The sequence below is a fragment of the Rattus norvegicus genome, chromosome 18 (genome assembly GCF_036323735.1).
Source record: "Rattus norvegicus strain BN/NHsdMcwi chromosome 18, GRCr8, whole genome shotgun sequence".
In the NCBI taxonomy this organism is placed as follows: domain Eukaryota; kingdom Metazoa; phylum Chordata; class Mammalia; order Rodentia; family Muridae; genus Rattus; species Rattus norvegicus.
Window position 1 is genome coordinate 80,222,583 of NC_086036.1, and position 22,595 is coordinate 80,245,177.

Consider the following 22,595-nt stretch of genomic DNA (forward strand, 5'->3'; position numbering starts at 1 on the left):
AGGAAGAGGAAGAGGAGGAGATGCAGCAGCCGCAGCCACAATCAAATCTGTGGGCCACTGCTGACTCAAAGCAACGCTAAGCATCTTGCTGGGGAGATGTGGACACTCTCCATCAGCTTCCAGAAGTTTCCATGTTTCAATTCTCTGAGACGGTAGATTTCAGTTGACTTCTTCTTAAACAAAGACGTCGTTCTTTTGAATTCATTTTGGTGAACTCCCATTCTATGACGCAGAAGAAAGGAGAAGCAGTGATGGCAGCCCAGAGGACTGCCTCTCTCTGGCCTCTCACAAGCACAGAGCGTCTGCTCTGCCTCCTCCTCTAAAGCAAAAGCCTCACCATGACTGTTCTCATGGACAAGTGACACCATGCATATTCGCATCACACATCTCCACTCACCCTAAGGCTTTTGTCAATGGAAAGCCTTCCTCTTCCAGGTGGCAATCAACTTTCTTATCTCACAGTCATTTTTGTGTTGTCTGAAGATTAATGGCAAAGGGAAATGTCGATGGTACAAAATTAATGGAGTAAGTTTTGGAGAAGAAGGGAATTATCCTGAATAAAATGCCTTAAAATCAATATTATTGATTTTATTTTTCATTAGGATAGCTAATTAAATTAACACATATCATTTTCCACTTATTTTATACTATGATTGAAATTTTTTGCCAAATGTGATTTTATTTGATGTTAATAAAAAGTCACCAATATATTATGGTCTCAAACATTATGACACTTTTAACGATTTAGCTACTTTTTCCATAAATGACAAATAAAAATAAAACCTTACTTAAAAGTAGAAAACAAAAAATAATATCTAAGCCAAAAATAGTATCTAAGACAAGAATCAAATAAATAAATAAATAAATAAATAAATAAATAATAAAAGGAAAAAAGTCAGACTTTTTTCTAAATTAAAGCCTTCAAGGACACAATACTATAAAGGTCACCAATTAGAAAGTGTAACAAGAACCCCGGAACAAGACTGGTTATTTAATCATATATCTGATAAAACATTTGCTCCTAGACTATTCAAAGAACTCTTACAATAATTCCAAAATAAACAAAGAATCTGGTTATAAATTTCTCCAAGGGAAATACAAAAATGGCAAATAGCATGTGAAATTTAAAAACATAGTAATAATACATCATTAGCCCTTAGAGAAATGCAGTCGGGACCACAATGAGGTGCTGCTTTCCAGCTTCTAGAATAGATATGAACAAAGTCAGTTAAAAATCACTGGAGCCTAAAGCACAGCCCTAGGTAGTTCAAAGCATGAAGACCATTTGAGTGGAGCAAGGCCAGTCTGAGCTGCATGAAGTACTTTGTCTTAAAAAAAAAAACCAAAAACAAAAAAACAAAAGTTAATCACAGCAAATGTTAATGAGGGTATGGAGTGACCAGAACCTTCCCACACTGCTGGTGGGGGTAGAAGAAAACAAAGAAGCTCAGGTATCCAGAGGGTGCTTCATAAATACCATTATCAAGATACAAGCTCAGAGTTGGCAAAATGGCTTAGCAATTAAAAGCACTTGGCACCAAACCCAAGTTTTAGAAACATGAAAGGAAAGAAATACCATCATTCTTGATAACTTGTCCTCTGACCTCCAGAGGCTATGATACACATGTGCATGAACAAAAGCATATTAAAAAGTGGAGAATTAGAGGCAGGTGCACGCCTTTAAACCTGGTCCTTGAGAGAAAAAGCAGAAGGATCTCTGTGTGTTCTGTATAGTGAGTTCCAGGATAACCAGCACTATACAGTGAGACCCAAACGATAGTTAGAAAGGTAGATTGATAGACAGACAGACAGACAGACAGACAGACAGACAGACAGACAGAGTGAGTGAGTGAGTGAGTGAGTGAGTGAGTGAGTGAGTGAGTGAGTGCCTCGAATCCAGGTATTTACAAATGAAGTAGACAATGTCTAGGACATACTTCAAAAACATCCAGGTGAGGAATATAAAGCAAACCGCTGATGCTTATTTCAAAGTAAAGGCACACAGAGGTACATTATATTACTCTACCAACAGTACACCAAAGGACACATGATGTGTGCTCAGAGTGCATATTCTGTTGCAGGCACAAGTATAATGCAGACAGTGGCAAAACAATGAAATTCTTAATTATATTCTATATAATGGCTCAAAAAGCCCTAAAACAAGATGGAAAGAATTAAAACATTTGCTGTTTTTCAAATGCTTTTTAGATTATACAAAATTAACCATCCCATTACATGAAAATAACAAAAACACCTAATAGTACATAGTACACTCACACGCACTCACACAAACACACACACACACACACACACACACACACACACACACTGTCCACTATATCAAAGTACTCTACAATGACACAAATTCATTATCTATTGGAGCATGTTCTACTGGAATGTATCTGATGTGTTTAAAGTCACATATGACTGTGAAGATATAAAGTCAGATAAATAGCAGAATCATACATCCAAGTAGAACATTCAATCTAGCTGAACGGTTTGTCTAAACCTTCGAGGAAACTAAACCTGCATGGGCTGCGGGTGGGAGTCAAAGTCTCCTGTTCTGAATTAGGTCTGAATACTGTTGCTTTGCTGAGGAAGGAAGTGCAAACAGTTAAACGCTTCAAGAGGAAGCTCTACTGGCCAAAGACTAGAACAAGTGTATGGAGCAGGAAGGACAGACAGCACTGCACAGTCTAGCTTTCCACCACAGAGCAGTTTACAGACAGGCAGCTGAGATGCCCATCCCAGGTCACAGTCACCACTTCTGAAAGCATTAAAACTAAAGGTCAGCCTTAGAGCCAGGGGCCATCTAGAGGCACAAAGAGTTTGCCGCAGTCGTTAGGTTATAAAGTCTAGACTGGAAACAGAGTGGGCAGGAGTGCAGGTAGTTTTAATAAGTACTTTAAAGTGATATAAAAAGGAATTAGGCGGAAATGAGAGTTTATGCTAATATAAGCTTTAAAAATTCATTAGAAAGGTTATTAGAACAAGTATCACATCCCCAATGGAGATGGGAACAAGATCATCTTCTTTCTTCTTGAAAGATTCAAAGATCACCTGAATACAACCATTAAAGGGCTCATTTCTCTGAAGCAGATTTTATTCACTCACAATAAACATTTACTGAAAGCCCACTATTACCTCAAAAGCACCCTGACTCTCCCAGCAACAGCGTAAAATAAGGCTCAATCTCCTTGACACACTGTCACTTGTAAAATTATAAAAGTGTAAAATAAAGTAAAATAAAATGAATCTTAGAAGTCTCCCTCAGCAGAGTTTAAAGACTGAAAAACCTAGTATGTATGTGGACTAAAACATGGAACCAGGCTCAGAGTGATGGCTTAGTGATGCTGCCAAGCCAGACATGGTTACTGAGTGCAGTCTCTGGAACCCACATGGTGAGAGGAGAAAACTGGATCCCACAAGTTGGCATTTTATAAGCAGTAGAATGTATTCCTAAAGCCAATCCTCTTCGAGCATTCTGTTTCCTAGATCAAGCCATCAATTCTATCTACACAGACCATCAAAAACAGTTAAAAGCATCTGCACGGGGATGAGTGTGGCTTAGTGCTATAGTACTTGCCTAACATAAGCAATGTTCTGAGCCCAACAAAACACAGACACACAGACACACACACACACACAGACACACACACACACACACACACACACACACACACACACACACACATCTTTAAGCATTTGTTCCTGGCTGTAAAAATTAAGTTACATATAACATTTTTTATTAATTTCATCTTACCTGTAATTACTAATAAAGCTAATACCACCCAGGAACTAACAAAAATTCAAATACCTAACTTAGTCATCCCCCACGTTTTAAAGAAAAAATACTCTGGGGAAAAAAACCAGACTTTTGAAGAACAAAACCAAAGCACATCAATAGCAGCCTTCTGATGACACCTGGTGGCCACTTCTCCCACAAGTCTCTTGCAGGGATTTGGAAGAAGCGTTCCAGAAAGCAGGCTTTCAAGGACTCACTGCCCCTAGGCAGAACAGGCGACGTCCTGCCGGCCCCCTCGCTAGCCTTGTTCATTTGTCACTCATTCCAGGGACTCCTCTTCATTTCTCTGTGTGCCTTTGGTCCTCTCTGTGGGGTAGCATAGAGACAACTCAGCTTCTCACTTCTGCTGAGTCACTCACACAGGCACACACAGGCTGCACAAGAGCCCATCGTCTCAGTTCCTTACCCTTCACCCTTCCTGTATGCACACATGCACAGAAATTAACAGTCTCATGAACTTTCCTCTTGAGAAATTCAAAACAACATAAGCCCTAGAAGGTATAATCCTACAAAGAAAGATTCTTTCATCCTGAAACGAGGCCACACACATAACTAAGAGCTGAAGCAGCCACAGCTGAGTAGAATAGAGGAAAGTATCTCTCTCAATCTGCCATTTCAAACTGGACTTCCTGCTGAACCTGTGTCATGATAGTGTCATCTACCCTAATTTCAAGCCCACTCCTACAGTCTGTCTGTGAAAGCCTTCTACTACTGATGTGCAGTCTTGGGAAACCAGAGGTGCTATGTGTGCCCAGCCCTCCCAGTCAGGCCTCTCCTATCAGAAACATCAATTTGGAAAAGACTTTACAGAATACAGTCTCTGATCCTACAAGGCAAAAGAATACTCTTCCAGGAGAATCCTCGTTGTGAGATGAGTTGTGTTATGAAGTTGAATGGATAATTCTATCAAGAATATATTTAACAAACTAAATACATTTACTAGATAACTCTAGGGGCGACTTTTGATAAATGAACATACGAGTCTGTCTTATTCACACAAAACTAGTTCATGAATACTTGGGTTCCAACAACTCCACCTCCTCACTGTCCTAAGAGACTACAACACAAATTTCTCAATTATAAATACATGAAGCTCTTCATAACCTTGCCCTGGTGGGCTTAAATTAACCTACGAATTGTTTGTTACTATTTCGATAGGCTTAGTTCCCTTTCAGTATGATGAACTTGGTGAACTGTACCTAAGAAAGCAAGAACACTCAAAGTGAGTGTGCTCTACCTGGACTCGGTCTCAAAGCAGTCATGCTTTCTACCTGTTCTTCCCCCAAGGATCATGACCTCAGGGAGTACCAAGAGGATACAGCAAGAACACCGGTGCAGTCTGTGCAGCCTACACAGAGGCCCACAGACAAAAACGTTAGGCCTCTTCCCCAAAATGAGTGAAAAACTGAAGGCTCCCTCAAATTGCCAAGAAATTACTTTAGTAGCAGACCATGTACCCTGAGTCATTAGCCCTTTGGATGACAACTCCTACAAAAATTTCACTGTAGCCACAGAAGAGACCTGAAACCAGAACTAACTATCCAAGCTCACTCCCTAATATCCAACACACAGGAAGAGACAATGAGCTGACATCTTTGTTATGGGCAACAGGTAACTAACATAAAGCCATCTCTCTGTCTGGCTTCTTAAATGAAGATGTGGCTCAGGCTCACACCGCCTGCACTGGCGTTTGTACCTTTTCCTTCCCTCCTTTGCAGAAGGCTTCTGTACTACACAGCAGTACTGAGGTACACCCGAGAAGACCCTAATGACATCCGTCACATGAAATGCCTTACCAGGGCAGAACGCCTCTCCATTTATTTCAGAACTATAATAAAACATTTACATTTATCGCTCCTACTACCAAAAATGAGATCTGGTATCCATTATGACTAAAAACTTCACTACATCGAAAGTTACTAAAGAAGCACCTAACAAACTGATGGGGTAGGACTACTTTAGGTTTCAGAGTCACACAGCATCAAGGAAATATCTTACTGTATCCTGAAAACAGACCATTGCAGATGGAAGCACTCTGCCTCTGGAATCTACTGAGCCAACAGCTCACCTCAGAAGGTTAGCATACCCAGCCTGGGGGAGCCGTGCATGTGGGGAACACAGGTCACAGTGTCTGAGAAGGTCAGACATAACCCATCGGTTACTGTCACTACACAATCAACTTTGAACTGGAAAGCACTTAGTACTGCAGCTGGAAAGCACTCAAGCTCGGGGAACGCAGAGCCACTTACTTGTTCAGCACACAGCCTGTGTAAGACTACCACCTATATATATACAGCCTGTGTAAGACTGCCACCAATATATATACAGCCTGTGTAAGACTGCCACCTATATATATACAGCCTGTGTAAGACTGCCACCTATATATATACAGCCTGTGTAAGACTGCCACCTATATATATACAGCCTGTGTAAGACTGCCACCTATATATATACAGCCTGTGTAAGACTGCCACCTATATATATACAGCCTGTGTAAGACTGTCACCTATATATATACAGCCTGTGTAAGACTACCACCTATATATATACAGCCTGTGTAAGACTACCACCTATATATATACAGCCTGTGTAAGACTACCACCTATATATATACAGCCTGTGTAAGACTACCACCTATATATATACAGCCTGTGTAAGACTGCCACCTATATATATACAGCCTGTGTAAGACTACCACCTATATATATACAGCCTGTGTAAGACTGCCACCAATATATATACAGCCTGTGTAAGACTGCCACCTATATATATACAGCCTGTGTAAGACTGCCACCTATATATATACAGCCTGTGTAAGACTGCCACCTATATATATACAGCCTGTGTAAGACTGCCACCTATATATATACAGCCTGTGTAAGACTGCCACCTATATATATACAGCCTGTGTAAGACTGCCACCAATATATATACAGCCTGTGTAAGACTGCCACCAATATATATACAGCCTGTGTAAGACTACCACCTATATATATACAGCCTGTGTAAGACTACCACCTATATATATACAGCCTGTGTAAGACTACCACCTATATATATACAGCCTGTGTAAGACTACCACCTATATATATACAGCCTGTGTAAGACTGCCACCTATATATATACAGCCTGTGTAAGACTACCACCTATATATATACAGCCTGTGTAAGACTACCACCTATATATATACAGCCTGTGTAAGACTACCACCAATATATATACAGCCTGTGTAAGACTGCCACCTATATATATACAGCCTGTGTAAGACTACCACCTATATATATACAGCCTGTGTAAGACTACCACCAATATATATACAGCCTGTGTAAGACTACCACCTATATATATACAGCCTGTGTAAGACTACCACCTATATATATACAGCCTGTGTAAGACTACCACCTATATATATACAGCCTGTGTAAGACTGCCACCAATATATATACAGCCTGTGTAAGACTACCACCTATATATATACAGCCTGTGTAAGACTACCGCCAATATATATACAGCCTGTGTAAGACTACCACCTATATATATACAGCCTGTGTAAGACTGCCACCAATATATATACAGCCTGTGTAAGACTGCCACCTATATATATACAGCCTGTGTAAGACTACCACCTATATATATACAGCCTGTGTAAGACTGCCACCAATATATATACAGCCTGTGTAAGACTACCACCTATATATATATAGCCTGTGTAAGACTGCCACCAATATATATACAGCCTGTGTAAGACTACCACCTATATATATACAGCCTGTGTAAGACTACCACCTATATATATACAGCCTGTGTAAGACTGCCACCAATATATATACAGCCTGTGTAAGACTGCCACCAATATATATACAGCCTGTGTAAGACTACCACCTATATATATACAGCCTGTGTAAGACTACCACCTATATATATACAGCCTGTGTAAGACTACCACCTATATATATATACAGCCTGTGTAAGACTGCCACCTATATATATACAGCCTGTGTAAGACTACCACCAATATATATACAGCCTGTGTAAGACTACCACCTATATATATACAGCCTGTGTAAGACTACCACCTATATATATACAGCCTGTGTAAGACTACCACCAATATATATACAGCCTGTGTAAGACTACCACCTATATATATACAGCCTGTGTAAGACTACCACCAATATATATACAGCCTGTGTAAGACTACCACCTATATATATACAGCCTGTGTAAGACTACCACCTATATATATACAGCCTGTGTAAGACTACCACCAATATATATACAGCCTGTGTAAGACTACCACCTATATATATACAGCCTGTGTAAGACTACCACCAATATACATACAGCCTGTGTAAGACTGCCACCTATATATATACAGCCTGTGTAAGACTACCACCTATATATATACAGCCTGTGTAAGACTACCACCAATATATATACAGCCTGTGTAAGACTACCACCTATATATATACAGCCTGTGTAAGACTACCACCTATATACATACAGCCTGTGTAAGACTACCACCTATATATATACAGCCTGTGTAAGACTACCACCTATATATATACAGGCTGTGTAAGACTACCACCAATATATCAGGCATGCCATTTCTAGCTCTGGAGGAAGAGAGGGGGGAAAAGGAGGGGGAGGAGGAGAAGGAAGAGGAGGTGAGGAGACAATGATGAGGACCACTCCAGAGTTGGAAAGATGGATCAAGGACCCAAGTTCAGTTCCTAGCACCCACATCACCTAACTCCAACTCCAAGGAATCCAAGGCTTCTATCCTCTGCATAGACCTTTGTTGAACAAACCCACATTCAGACACACCTACATATACCTAATATAATAAATCTTCGAAGAACGCTCTCCGGACAGAGTCTAAGAACATAAAAAGATAAGCAGGCTAGAACTGCATCCTCCCATGCCTAGGAATCAGAAGAGACTAGACTCCCACCCAAATTAAATCAGAATTTACTTTTATTCCAGAGGAAAACCATGCAAATATTTCAATATCTAACTCAATTTTGCCTGCAAGTTAAAAATTCAAACGTGTTTAATGCTTAGACTAGAATGAAAACATTAATACCATCATCTGAGATTCCCATCCTTAGACCACGCTCACGGAGATGTGCTGGCCACAGTACAGTCACATGGTAAGTGGCTACTATACAGGACAGTCACAGGGTAAGTGGCTACTATACAGTACAGTCACAGGGTAAGTGGCTACTATACAGCTGGCTCATCCCTCACACCTGCCCTTTGTTAAAACTTTCACATCTAAAGTGCTACTTTCTAAATACATTAAAACAATCCAGTCCTTAAATTAACTTTAGGACAACTCTGTATCTGTTATGTCTGACAAATACGTTTCACACAGAAAAATTCTCCACAAAAAGTTAAAATTCACTTTATCCTTTTAAAGGCAATTTTAAAATCAATACTTTGGTAGTATTTCCATCTAATTTTTAAGAAAAAAATTATTGGATCAGAAATAAAAGGGATAAGGTAAAGGTGTGATGACTCTTGAGTAAAAAAAAAAAAAATGAGAAAAACTCAATGTCGTTAAAATCACGTTACCAGTGTGTCCAGTGTGTGTCTCGTGTGTTAAAATCACACGTTACCAGTGTGTCCAGTGTGTCTCGTGTGTTAAAAATCACACGTTACCAGTGTGTCCAGTGTGTCTCGTGTGCTAAAATCACACGTTACCAGTGTGTCCAGTGTGTCTCGTGTGCTAAAATCACACGTTACCAGTGTGTCCAGTGTGTCTTCTGGTATCTGAAAAGGTTGCTTTATTATCAGTGTAACTAATCACAATGAAACCATCAACTAAAGACATTATAATGAATTTTCTTTATAGCTACAGAGAAATGGGATTTGCTGTTTCACATCATCTAGAACAGGCTGTATAAATTCTTCTTCCTATTTATTATAAAATATAACTTCATCTATAAAATCAGTCATGAAATATTAAAACTGAAACAACAGAATTTATGCCCTTTACTTAATTTAGTTTAAACGGTCTATTCACTAAAAACAGGGGTGGGGAGGTTAGATGTGATGGAGCCCCGCTTTTCTCATTAAGTGTTTCCATTAGACCCTAGACTTTCAAGAATTTATAATGCAGGCACTTAGAAAAATCATTCCAAGAAAAAAGTTAGACTATGTTCCTTAAATTCTCCCTTCTTCTCTTTCAAAAGCAAGAAGATGAAAATACCACGTGTGAATGCTGAGGAAAGTGGAAGCCGTGGCAGTACAAAAAATTAAAGAATCGTTACAGTGAGAGTTTTAACACTCATGAGGGAGAACACGACGCTACAAAGAGAAGCCTTTGCTTTTATCTCAACTGGGCAGGTCAGCAGGAAGACACAAGGCAGTGAGACTAAGATTCCGAAACCCCATCAAAAGTCCCGTGTCAACGTGGGCTACTGCGCACTCAGACACGACATTCTTAGTAATAGATTGTGTTTCTAATTGAAGCAGAAAAAAAGAAAAATGGGATCTTGAAAATATAAATCTGAGGAGCTGTAGCAAATACCAAAGCGACAAAAGGAAGGAAGAAGGAGCGTAACACTGCGGTGTCGGACCTGTCAGGTCTGTTGGAAGAGATGGAGCACAAAGAACGGCAGGAAAGACCAGAACTACTCATTTGGGAAGAAATCTGGAAAACACTGTAATTCCAGATGTCAATAAGCTAACACACCATATAAAACTATCAAGTCTCAAGACATTTGGAATATAAATTATTAGGTACCAAAGATCTAAGTGTTAAGAAAGTATATTTAGAAAGTAGAAAACCTTTAGCATTAAATTTTTAAATGAATATAGTTCTACTCAAGTCCATTTATATAATAAGGTTAATTTTTTTCCTCTCAGTTGTGAAATTATAGGTAATTCTTTTCTCCAAATCCTGGCATTTTTTCCATACTTTCCAAAATATCCTTTAGGAAAGGAGTTGGCTAAGTGTGAAGTTTACGAAAAGAAGTTACTTCCCACTATTGAGTTACAGGAAATGATGACTGCTATCAAAGGGAAGAGGGCACACTGGGAACGCACACCTGCAACACTGCTGCTCAGATGAAACTCCGAATGCAAACACCACAAATACAAGAGGTCAGGGAACATAATTACAGTCAGATGTTTCAGATCTCAGCCTGGTCAAACAGCAAGAACACCAAACCCTCACTAACACAGCAACCTATGGCTCCCAGGATCTCATATTAAACCTACAAGAGAGAAAGTTGGTGTTGGCTGGAGGAGAACCAGTAACACCTCATGAGCACACTAGGTGCCCATTCTCCACTTAACAGGGCCAGGATGACTCCAGGACTGGCCATGATGAATCTGTAATACATTTTGTCAAAATGAAGGAAGATGCTTTAAAAGAAAGATATTAGGAAAACATAGAAGCAAGAGTAAGCACTATCGGGGCTGGGGATTTAGCTCAGTGGTAGAGTGCTTACCTAGGAAGCGCAAGGCCCTGGGTTCGGTCCCCAGCTCCGAAAAAAAGAACCAAAAAAAAAAAAAAAAAGAGTAAGCACTATCGACTTGTTAAAAATCTGAGTGAACAATGAATTTCAATGACTTGACAATGGAATGATGAATGGATGGATGGATGGATGGATGGATGGACGGACGGACGGACGGACAGATGATGGACCAATGGATGAACCGACGGATGAAAAGATGGGTAAGTGGACTGAGAGATAAGAGAGATGTAGTAAAGGTAAAATGGAAGACAAGTGAGTCTATAGGTCAGCTCCCTTTCAGATACAGGTACAACAGCCAAACACAAAGGAGTGCCACAAGGAGAAAGTTATGTTAACAAAAAGTGTATCAGACAAGATTCATCAATAGAACTAAGCCTGAAAAATATTTATATGGAACACAATGTGTGCATGATGTTTAAACTGTCTGTCCATATACCACTGATTAGTTCCAAGGTAAGAAAATAAAATACAATTTAGTAATTGTAAAGTAGGAAAATAAATGGCACTATCTTGGCTGGGTGAAAACAACCAACAAGCACAGCCCCAGGAGTCTTTAGTTTAAAGAAAAAAAAATGGTGAGAAGGCCTACCGGCCTCAAAAGCTCAATGTCATGAAAGAGAGTATGGAAGGAGGCTAAGGAGATAAGAAGGCTAGATACAGAATCTGAAGAATAAATGCTGTGCTGGCAATGTAATAAAGACGTTTTCATGTCAACTCACAATAGTCAATGTACATTTACAAAACTCACAGGACTACTGCAGTAATATAAAAGGGCATCTCCATTAGATTGTTTGTGGTTTGGCTTGGCTTTTTTGAGGCACGGTCTTATTATGTAGGTGTAGCTAGCCAGGAACTCATAGAGACCCTCCTGCTTCTGCCTCTCAAAATGCTGGTATTAAAGGAAAGCAACATCTTGCCCAGTTAAGGCTATATCTGTTCTTAAGAGGTTATCAACTGAGTGTTCCTGAGCAAAGGGTTATAACACATACATATGTGGGGCTGTTTTTAGACATATAGAGGAGGAGGAGCATGTGTCTATGAAGACTAGATGTCTAGGAAAAAAACAAATTGAGAAAACAAGAGGGCAGGGTAAGGGATGCCAACTCCGTGACACAGGATTTGTCTAACATGTACAAGGCTGGATTTTATCTCCAACAGAACAAAGCAGGGGAGGGAGTGCAAACCGACAACAGATACATAAGTTACATAAACAGGTATCCTAGAAATTTTTCTGGGTTTATTTTCACATCTTTCTATTAAATTTAGAATAGCTCTTAAACAAAAACTAAAATGTAGAGGAATTTTAATCCAGCAACACAGCTGCTCTGGCAAGGGATCACATCCAAAGACCTTCTAAGTTTGTGTGCTATGGCTGGAATGCAGACACACCCTTAGTACACACCTTTAATAAACCCCAAAAGAGAAGGTAAAGTTAGTTTGTAGAATAAGGCGGCCGTGTTTGAAGGCAATGTCTAATTGAGTGGCGAATCAGAAAAGGATTTGACAGAATTAGTCAAGAGACAGAATATGCTCAATCCTCACAAGAAGAGGAAAAAAGGTGACTTAGGAGAGCAGGGGAAGGGGGAGAGAGCAAGAGAGCGAGTGAGCGAGAGCACAGTCAGTTGAGTTTAATGCAGTGGAGCTGAGTCAGCTCACAGTGGACTACAGTTGACTGAGTTCTACTCAGTCAGAGAAGTGGAGTTGAGTTTTAGTTTGTAAGTTGATACAGTTCCCTGCAGGTCAGAGGTGGGCAGTTTTAGCAGGATAATTTTAGAGAGACAGATTACAGGTGAAGACAAAACAAACGAGAAAATGAGAAGGAGCCAGAAGATTAGAACTAATTGCCAGAGTTAGTTTGAGGCCAAGCAGAGCAATTCGGAAGCCAAGAAAAGCCAGGTTGATTTAGTCAACTTGGAAAGGGGTTTGGGCCAGAATATCTGAGTTGGACTAGCCAGTCGGAGCTCAGAGAGAACTAGAAAGGGTAAGTTTATTCAGCAGTAAGCCTCTGAGACGACACATCTGGCAGATAAGTTACTTTTACATTAAGAAATGAGAATGGGAGAACAGAGTGACTTTGTATGTGGCTTACATAGCTCTCCACAATGTCACCAACATCGTCGTCTTGCCTTTGAAGGCACCATCACATACCACACACATAAAAAGCAAAATAACACTTAAAAAAAAAAAAACTCCAATTGATACTATAGATGCTTTTAGAGGAAAAGAGTAAGCATTAACTTATACCAATCAAAAGGACTGAAAGACTAAAATTGGAAGAATGAAAACGACACCAGTCAGTTCTCACAGTAAAGAGAACACTTTAGGACCACCCTAGTTTGGTTCCTAGCACCCACGGTGCAAACAGACCTTTATCTGGATGTGTTGTGCTTTTGTCTTCTAGTATCAATACCAGCCCATCCTTTACAAGCATAGCTAGTGAAAAAAGGTATGAATTCCACAGAGAGATTCAGAGTTGAGAAGCTTTTTCTGTCTGTAGCAGAAAAGAATCCTTTCAAAGGATTCTCTGCCGGGTTCTTAGGAGCTTTACTCAGGAACTACTGAGCTGCCCTAACTCATCAGAAAAAGAAAGAGAAAGACAGACAGGCTGGCAGGCAGGCAGGCAGACAGACAGACAGAATGAGAATACATCTAATGTTTAAGAACTGGACCCTAGAATTGTAAAGGAGAAGTATGTTGAGGGTAAGGGCCAATCAAAAAACATAATGAACATATTTATACAAAACTACCACACAGGTCTCCAAAGATACTTGTCAGAACCACAATTTGCCATACAAAATTTCTTCCAATGCCACACTTTTAGCAAGCATTGTCCTAGTGTCACAATAAATACATAAAAGATACCAGATCCTGTTTCTGAAGGTTCTTAATGAAAACCACTTGATCTCATTTTAGAAAGACTGTCATTCCTATTTCCTTCCTTCGATGACCTAAAATTTCTAAGCTATTTTTAAAACTGCATTACCATCCTACTTTAAATTCTAATGGTCTTATAATTATACTTTAAATTAACATGCACTCCTTTAACTGATATTCTTCATTGAAAAATAACTGATCCAATATACTTCAAATTCTGCCCCATAAGTCACAATCAGCAGAAACAATTAATGAACTGTGTACTTCCAAAGAAGCGGTTCTTACTGTTTCCAGATTTCAACCACAGTTCCAGCTATAGTTATCAGGGTTCTCTCTACACAACAATTAGTAACTGAACAGCATGCTGAGCTTGAGTTACTCTTGCTGATTAAACCACTGCCACTTAGCCTGAATTCCTCTTTCCCTACCATGCTTCTAATCACCTTACCTAGCTTCATTTAAAAATATTTTTACCAAAAAAAAAAAAAAAAAAAAAAAAAGCACTGTCTAAGAGGAAACCAAAGAGAAGCACGAACATCAAACATGCTGCAAAGCACTCAAAATTAGAGCATGGGGACCATGTAGCTTTCACAAATATCCATAAAACAAGAAGAGCCTGAGTACCTAAAACACTGCTGTTTCTAAGGCCCAAAATATACCCACATGTACCACATGTACTCTACATATGCCTAGAAGGGATCACCTGTCATCACTTACTGTGTCTTAAATGCAGAAAACTCTGTCCTGGAAGGTCTCTCATGGTCTGTCACCATTTGATAAGGGACTAAGTCTGTCAGAAACTATAACATCCCCTAATTGCAAATGCTTGACACATCTCAAGATTTTGACAATTTTAGCACTTTGGTTATCAAACAAAAACAGTAGTGCTACTTGGTTCTGAAGTGCACGTACGTGACTTGACACACAGAGCTATCAAAATCAAAGGGGAAAACTGGCAAGTATGATTTCCCAAATATGGCCCCTTCTCTCAACAAACTGTCTTCACAAAAGTAGAGTAACCCAAGCTATAGGGAATGACATTAGCTACCACTTTCCAACGAGCCAGAAAAGTTGGGGAAGTCTGTCATCTACTACAATGATAAAGACATGTGTTGCTCTGAAAACAAACCCACAGAGGTAAAGAGTAACTTGGAAGGAACGAAGAACTTCCCTCAGCAGTCTTCCTGTGGACTCATTCACTCCTATCTTGACCCTCCTTTGGTTTGGTTTGTCTGTTTATCTGTGCATCATTTTTTCCCTTTAATCCTGCATGGCACTGAACAGCTGGGTTGCTTGCCCCCTTATCACCAGGCCCATAGGCAAATTGTGCTTTAGGCAATGGTACTGAAGCTTGCTGCCAGAGGGTCCCCATGTGGAAAATCAGTTACTCAGTAGCACATCAACTTGGCAGTAATGTGCTCAGGCCAGTGCCTGAAACAGTAAGTGCTAAGGAAAACCAACCATCAAAATCATCTAAACCGGCTTTCCTGACAGCACTTAGGAGTCAGGATCTCTCACACTTCAAGATCACAGCTTCATCGCCAGCTCACCTTTCTCATGTAAACTTCAAACAGTACCCTCAGACAGGCATGCACTCAGAAATCTTCTAAGAGCTGAAGCACAGGCCAACTTAAGAAGGAATGTGTTACAACTGAGTCCTTCCATGTAGACCCTCTGTCCCCACTTTGCTCTTACTACAAAGTGTAACTCACTAACTTGACTCATTTTGTCTTTGGTTTTTTGGTGTTTCCTTTATTGCTGAGTATGGATCCCATGCCTTGCATATGCTAGCCAAGCACAGCCCAGAAAGCTAACTGATTTTCATTATGTCTGTACTCTTATCGGTAATGCAACTCTGTTCTGTGTTTCTGAACTTTAAAGGTTAGGACGGGGAAGAACACAATGTTCAGTCTTCTACATTTACTTTGTTTCCCCTCTGTATTTGTTTTTGTTTCTTTAGTTTGAAAGAGGGTCTTCCTTCTTTGACAAAGTTACCAAGGTAGTTAACTGTGGCTAGTCTCAAACCTGAGATGATCCCTCAGCCTCCAGAGCAACTGGGATTATCGCCTGCACAACACACCAGACTAGGGCTTTCCTTGAGCTCTTGTCTCCAGGCACTCAGGTAAATTTCCCTGGGGCAATGTTTTTCAAACATTACCATAACAGGGTTTAATGGCCCAAGCCTTTAGCCCAGCACTGGGATACAAGCAGATAGAGAGTTCTGTGAGTTTGGGGTCAGCCTGGTCTACATAGAAAGTTCCAGGCCAGTCAGGGCTACCTAGTAAGATCCTGTCAAATAAATGAATGAATGAATGAATGAATGAATGAATGAATGAATGAATGGCATCAACTCTCCAGGAATGTTGGCAAACAACAGCAAAGACTACTAGCAGCAACACTCTGGTGGTGCATGCAGGATTTCAAGTTCAAGGTCAGTCAAGGCTACAAGACAAGATATTATCTACAAACACAACAAAGCTCGGAGAATTAATGGATCAGAGTGCACACAGCCCCCATCCCTATCAATTCACACTCCCACTCCTTGTCTTACTGTAGTAAGTATTCTGCTTTCTGCCCTCCCAACAATATTTTCAGGCCTTTTACATTGTTGCCAACCTAATGTACAAATTACACACCAGGGGCTGGAGATGGCTCAGCAGTTAAGAGCACTAGCTGTTCTTCCAGAGGTCCTTAGTTCAATTCCCAGCACCCACACTGTGGCTCACAACCATCTGTAATGGGATCTGATGCCCTCCTCTGGCATGCACCATATATACACGCACAATATTCATACATAAATTTTTTTCAAAAAATGATACGTTTGTTCTTCCTAACTGATACTAACTTAACATTTCTACATTCATATTTCCTGTGGTGGCTAGTGGGAGAAGGAAGCGAATGGGCATGCATGTGCAGAGGTTAGACAGCAACGTGGAAGTCAGTTCTCACTTTCCACCTTTTCGGCTACTGGGTTGTTTTCCTGGCTAGCCCGCCTGCAAGCTTCCTAGCAGTCCTCCTGTCTGCAGTTCACCTCGCTGTAGTACTGGGAATACAGACGTGCACCAACTTATCACATAGGCTCATCACGCTTCAGCAGATACCTTTTTCACCCGCCATTTCCCTAGTTCTGGTTTCCTATTCTTACTGACATGATAGTTCTATGTCAGCCCATCCAGACAGTTTCAGCTTTTTGTCAGTAATGTGTACTGACACATTCAATTGTCTGGTCATTTCTGGATGGGTCTGCTTCACATTCCATCATCCACATTAACACTATCAAACATACGCCTGTCCCTTGTACCTTCTGTGATTAAGAATCTCAGTCCTATAACTATTGCTCTGGATGATCTTCTAAACACTTAAAAAAGTTTCACCTTCAATATTCAAGTCTTTTATTATCCTGTACGTGACTGTTTCTAATTACATAAAGACATCCCATAATTAAGTTCCTACTTGTTCATAACCACACGTATAAACAACTATAATTTTAAGGTATAAAGTAGTCTAAGTGAGCCTGAAAGTCTCTTGACAATTTGAGCCCTGCTTCTGACCACTGTATTTCCTATGGCTCTGCTCAGCTACCCTAACAGTCTCCTAGAATATCCTGTCCTCGGAGGGTACTGTGGACTCCACAAGGCTCCTTCCTAACTCCTCCATAAACTGAACCTACCTCCTCTCGGGCTTTACCATATTTTATGATAACAAGATTATAGACTCTCTGGGAGTAAAATGTCTACAATCAGACACCTAAGGACTTATACAGTTAAAAACAAAGTTAACTGTTGGAGGAGTAAAGTCCAATGTTGTGGAAATCAATGTGCTGGCTTAGTGACTACAGAGGCTTTGTAGTCACTGCCTTGACCGGAATCCCAGCAACACCATTTAAGAGTTGCATAGCATTGCACAAACTGCTTACCCTAAATTGACTACACCATAGTTGATAAAGTGTAGTACACAGCTCAGAGGATATGTTGATGACTAAAAAGTTTATATAAACTAAGAGCTCAAAACATTGTTGTTTTCATTGAATTGTTTTTTGCTATATTTTATTACTCCTTAATACCAAGTCTTTCAGAGTACCAAGTATACCAAGTAATATCAAGTATTTCAGAAACTTCTAATTCTCTGAGGCACACGAGACCCAAATTATTAAAAAGTAACATTACATGAGAAAATAATCATGTGCGTAAAAGCGATAATACTAAAAAGGAGACTTAAAGCCTCCTGTTGGGGACCATCCATGTCCACCCTCCCTAGGATTCCTCCTACCAAGCCACATGTAGGAAAATTCCGGATGTCACTATAGGAAGCTGTAAATCTCTTCATACTTTGATATGGCCTTCAACGACAGTCTCCTCTGCAGCTCTGTGTGGCTGTACTATAGGGAGTTAGTTAAACGGAGCTGGTAGAAGCACACTCTAATTGCAATAGTGACACAGTGGAGTTGTAGGATAACAAACAAGGCTTCACCAAAAGAAACCTTTAATAAAGGTACTATATACACATAAGACATGGGCTGTGTCATATTTGAATCTGGGATGTCCCCACATGCTCGGTTTTTACCTCTTGGTGCCAGCCGGTAGCCACATTTTGAAACTTGTAAATCCTTTAGGAAGTAGAGACTATTGGGCAAAAAGAGCACCAGGAGCAGGCCTTTCAGGGTTATACCTTTGAGTGCAACCTATTTTCTCTGTTTCCTGGTCGGCAGCACATGCCCATACTGCCACAAACTCTACCACACTGCCTCACTCTATAGGGGCTGTGCCTGAGCTCCACCACAGTGCCTCACTCTATAGGGGCTGTGCCTGAGCTCCACCACACTGCCTCACTCTATAGGGGCTGTGCAGTGAGCTCCACCACAGTGCCTTACTCTATAGGGGCTGTGCCTGAGCTCCACCACAGTGCCTCACTCTATAGGGGCTGTGCCTGAGCTCCACCACAGTGCCTCACTCTATAGGGGCTGTGCCTGAGCTCCACCACAGTGCCTTACTCTATAGGGGCTGTGCCTGAGCTCCACCACAGTGCCTTACTCTATAGGGGCTCTGCCTGAGCTCCACCATGTTGTCTTTCCTTTCAGCTCCCTGAAACAAGAGCTAATAAACTTCTCCCCTGGGGGTTCTGTCAGGTATTTTAGTCACAGCCAATGCAAAAGGAATACAAAAAATTATCTAGACTGTTACATACACAGAGTAACAGGCAGTTGTCTTCAGACATTTAAAGACCGGATGTTAATAGAAATGCAGGGAGTAAAGACTTCATTGGTGACCTTCCAGAGGGACCATGTACCCTATGGGTATTAGACTGGAGGACATTCTTGTTACGTTCTGGCCAACAACCTCCTGTAGTTTGCCTGTGTTCTGAAAAATATGAGCAATGCTCAATTCAAAAGTAATGAACTAACTTATATTTAGGGAAGATTTCAAAACATCACAGCATACTTTTAACCTGATTTACATTAAGGACCAAAAAAAAAAAAAAAAAAAAAAAAAACCAGAGCACAGGGATTTGAAAAACAGGCAATCGGGGCTGGGGATTTAGCTCAGTGGTAAAGCGCTTACCTAGGAAGCGCAAGGCCCTGGGTTCGGTCCCCAGCTCCGAAAAAAAAGAAAAAAAAAAAAAAAAAAAAAACCAAAAAAAAAAAAAAAAAAAAAAAAAACAGGCAATCTAGCTAAGAGAGGGGTAAGAACACCTTTCAAGTTGTGGACAAAACAAGGATAGAAAACACTGTAATTATTAAAAGAGATCAACACCATTAAAGAGAAGCAGGACAAGGTTCACTGTGACTGTCCACAGTGGTACAACTCCAAGGAAGAAGTATGAGGCATGGCCTTGTTGGAAGACATATGTAACTTTAATTTTTTCAAAGCCTACTTTTAATGAGGGTTTCCAAATGTTTTAAGCTCTCTTCTAGTCTGCCACCTACTGGGGGTGGTAGAAGAGAAAGGATATGGGACAGTGGAGCTGTTTAGAAAAAGAAATGGTTCATTTGAGCATCTTCCATCTGTGCTGTCTGGCAATCCATAGTTTAGTTCACAGGTCAGTAATGGCAGCTCAATCCACTGGTAAACACTTCATGGGTGCACCAGTAGAGTTAGTTCGGCAGTCTCCAGATAGTAGTAGCGGTGGCACGACCTAGCAGCAAGGGCCAGGCCTCAGCCAAATCAGCACAAGTCAGTAGGAGAGAACAGCAGGAATGACAGAAGTTCTCTGCAGTGCCTCTCTCAGCAAAAACGAAGACTCGAGACCAAGAACCGTTTAGCTATGTAAGCAAGTCAAGCTTAGCCTTAGTCACTGCCTAGTGGGCCTATTTATACCCTCCAAGCATCATGTGTCCTCCACAGGTCTGTCTCAGCGGACATAATCTGTTAACCATCCTGGGTGCAAGGAAGTAAGACAAACTGGCACATTTGTGGAGTTTCTCTCATGGAGTCCTAACAAATGGAGTTCAACTACGAAATGTGAGGTGTGCCATTACATGTATGTGTGTCATTAGTGAAGAATCCTTCATCACATGTCCTTTCACGTGCTTGTTTAGCAGAACCTCCTTTCACCTGTGTCTGCTTCGGCTAAACATTCCTTCACGAGTCTGCCTTAGCAAAACACCATCTAACACAACTGATTTCCAAAGAACTTTTAAGTTGCCACTTCAGAGGTGTGTCACTGCAGATAGGCTTTGAGGTTTCAAAACACCTTAAAATAGCTGTCTCTAAACCAGATCTCAAAACCATCTTTTCCAGCACCTAGAATGATGGCTGGCACAAACAGGAGTGCTGCTTTCGAAGTGGAGACACTGCTTTAGTACCAAATTCACTCTGTGCTACCCTGCAACTTTTCTACAAATCCAAAAAATGAAAAAATAAAAAGTTTAAAAAATGCCTTCTCAATAAAAATAATTTTAATGGAATCAGTGTTGTAAACTATTATTACACCTGTTATAGCAGAGAGTTTGTACAGAGTTTGGCAACACAATCTAGTGCTGATATAGTATTTCTCTGAGGACAAGGTTGTGCACTCAAGAGTTCTTGGGTGTCAACTGTAGTGATGGGTTTTGACTGACTTAAAGTCCTATTTGTAACAAGACTTAGGACTAAACATTTGAATGTGGACATTAATTTTGTTCGAGTTATTTAACGGATGTTTGTACATTGAGAGTAACTACTACTAAACAAGGCCGCCTTGCTTTATGAACTATGCAGAGTATGTGCAGCTAACAGGAGATCTTCGAATCTTTTCTAAGCAGTATTTTGTTTCCAAATGGTCTGCCATCCCACTAATTAGGTACATACTGTGCCTAGCCCTGTCAAGTATATGCTAAAAAGTTATAACTCGTGTGTGTGTGTGTGTGTGTGTGTGTGTGTGTGTGTGTGTGTGTGTGTGTGTAGTGGTGTGCTCACAGATTCCAGCGTGTGTTTGTGTGTGTTTGTGTTAGTGGTGTGCTCACAGATTCCAGCTCCAAGGGGTCCTCCTATTCCAGAACTCTTCCAAGAAACGGGCCATTCAAAACTCAACACAACCAACAGGGGTCAGCAGCTACTGCTCCCAACGCCCAGCAAGGTGATCAGACAGAGGGAAGCACCGCCACCCCGTGCTCCTGAGGACGCAGAGGTAAGTGGGAAGGGGCGCGCTGCCCACTGCCAGGCTGCCCACTGCCAGGCTGCCCAGTGTCGATCACCGCAGCGGCCAGAGTCTCCCCACAGTGGCGTAGAACAGGAACCTCCCTTTCCGTCATGGCTCCCTGTCACCAGCATGGCGTAACGGAAGAAGCGCGAGTGGCAGCGGCTTAGGCAGGGGAACGGATTGCACAGAAGCGGACGGCCCGGAGCCTCTGAGGGAAGCCAGTCCCTCGGAGCGGACGCGGGGCAGCGCTACGGTTTCGGAAGCGTGTTCCCTCGGGACGAAGAGGAGAACGGCCAGATCTCGGAGCCGAGGACTGCGTGGAGACTCTGAGCAAGGTTGTCAACGCGCCAGGCAAGGGCAAACCCGTGCCCGAGAGGCCGGAGAGGGCGCGAGGCCGCCGCAGCGCCGACTGCTGCAGCGCGGGGCGGAGGGCGCCGGGGCAGCGGGACGTGCGCCGCCGACAGGCGAGGGCGTGGGTCCCGGCGTGCGGCGGGGCGGCGTCGGGCCCGGCGGGGAGGGGCGGAGGCGGGGGAGGGGGCGGGAGCGCTGCCGGCCCGCGGGTTCCGGACGCCTCGCCACCCGCCCGGGCCCGCAGGCCGCCGCCCCCGGACCCCGAGCGGACGCCGGACCATCCCCGCCCCCAGACTCCCCGCCCCGCCGGAGAATAACTCACCTGTTTGTCGTGGAAATCGCTCCTGCTCGGCCCTCTGACTGACTCCTCCGGCTCACCGTCTTCCCTCTGGGAGGAAGAGGCGGGACTTCCTGTCTCTCCGTTGAGCGACTTCCGGCGGTTCCCAGGGCGACTACGCTGG

At 41.8% G+C, this 22,595-nt stretch overlaps 1 protein-coding gene across 4 annotated transcripts in view; it reads right to left on the reverse strand.

Moving 5' to 3' along the window:
• Zfp407 (zinc finger protein 407) overlaps window positions 1–22,595 on the reverse strand; it is a 399,166-nt gene extending 376,571 nt beyond the window's left edge. For 2 of the 4 annotated variants that reach the window (XM_008772221.4, XM_063277292.1), the window contains exon 1: window positions 22,457–22,595. The gene's annotated coding sequence lies outside the window, so the exon portion shown is untranslated. Of the gene's footprint in view, window positions 1–397; window positions 658–22,456 lie in introns of those variants that run through there. The other 2 variants (NM_001427664.1, XM_017601148.3) reach the window with 2 other exon arrangements.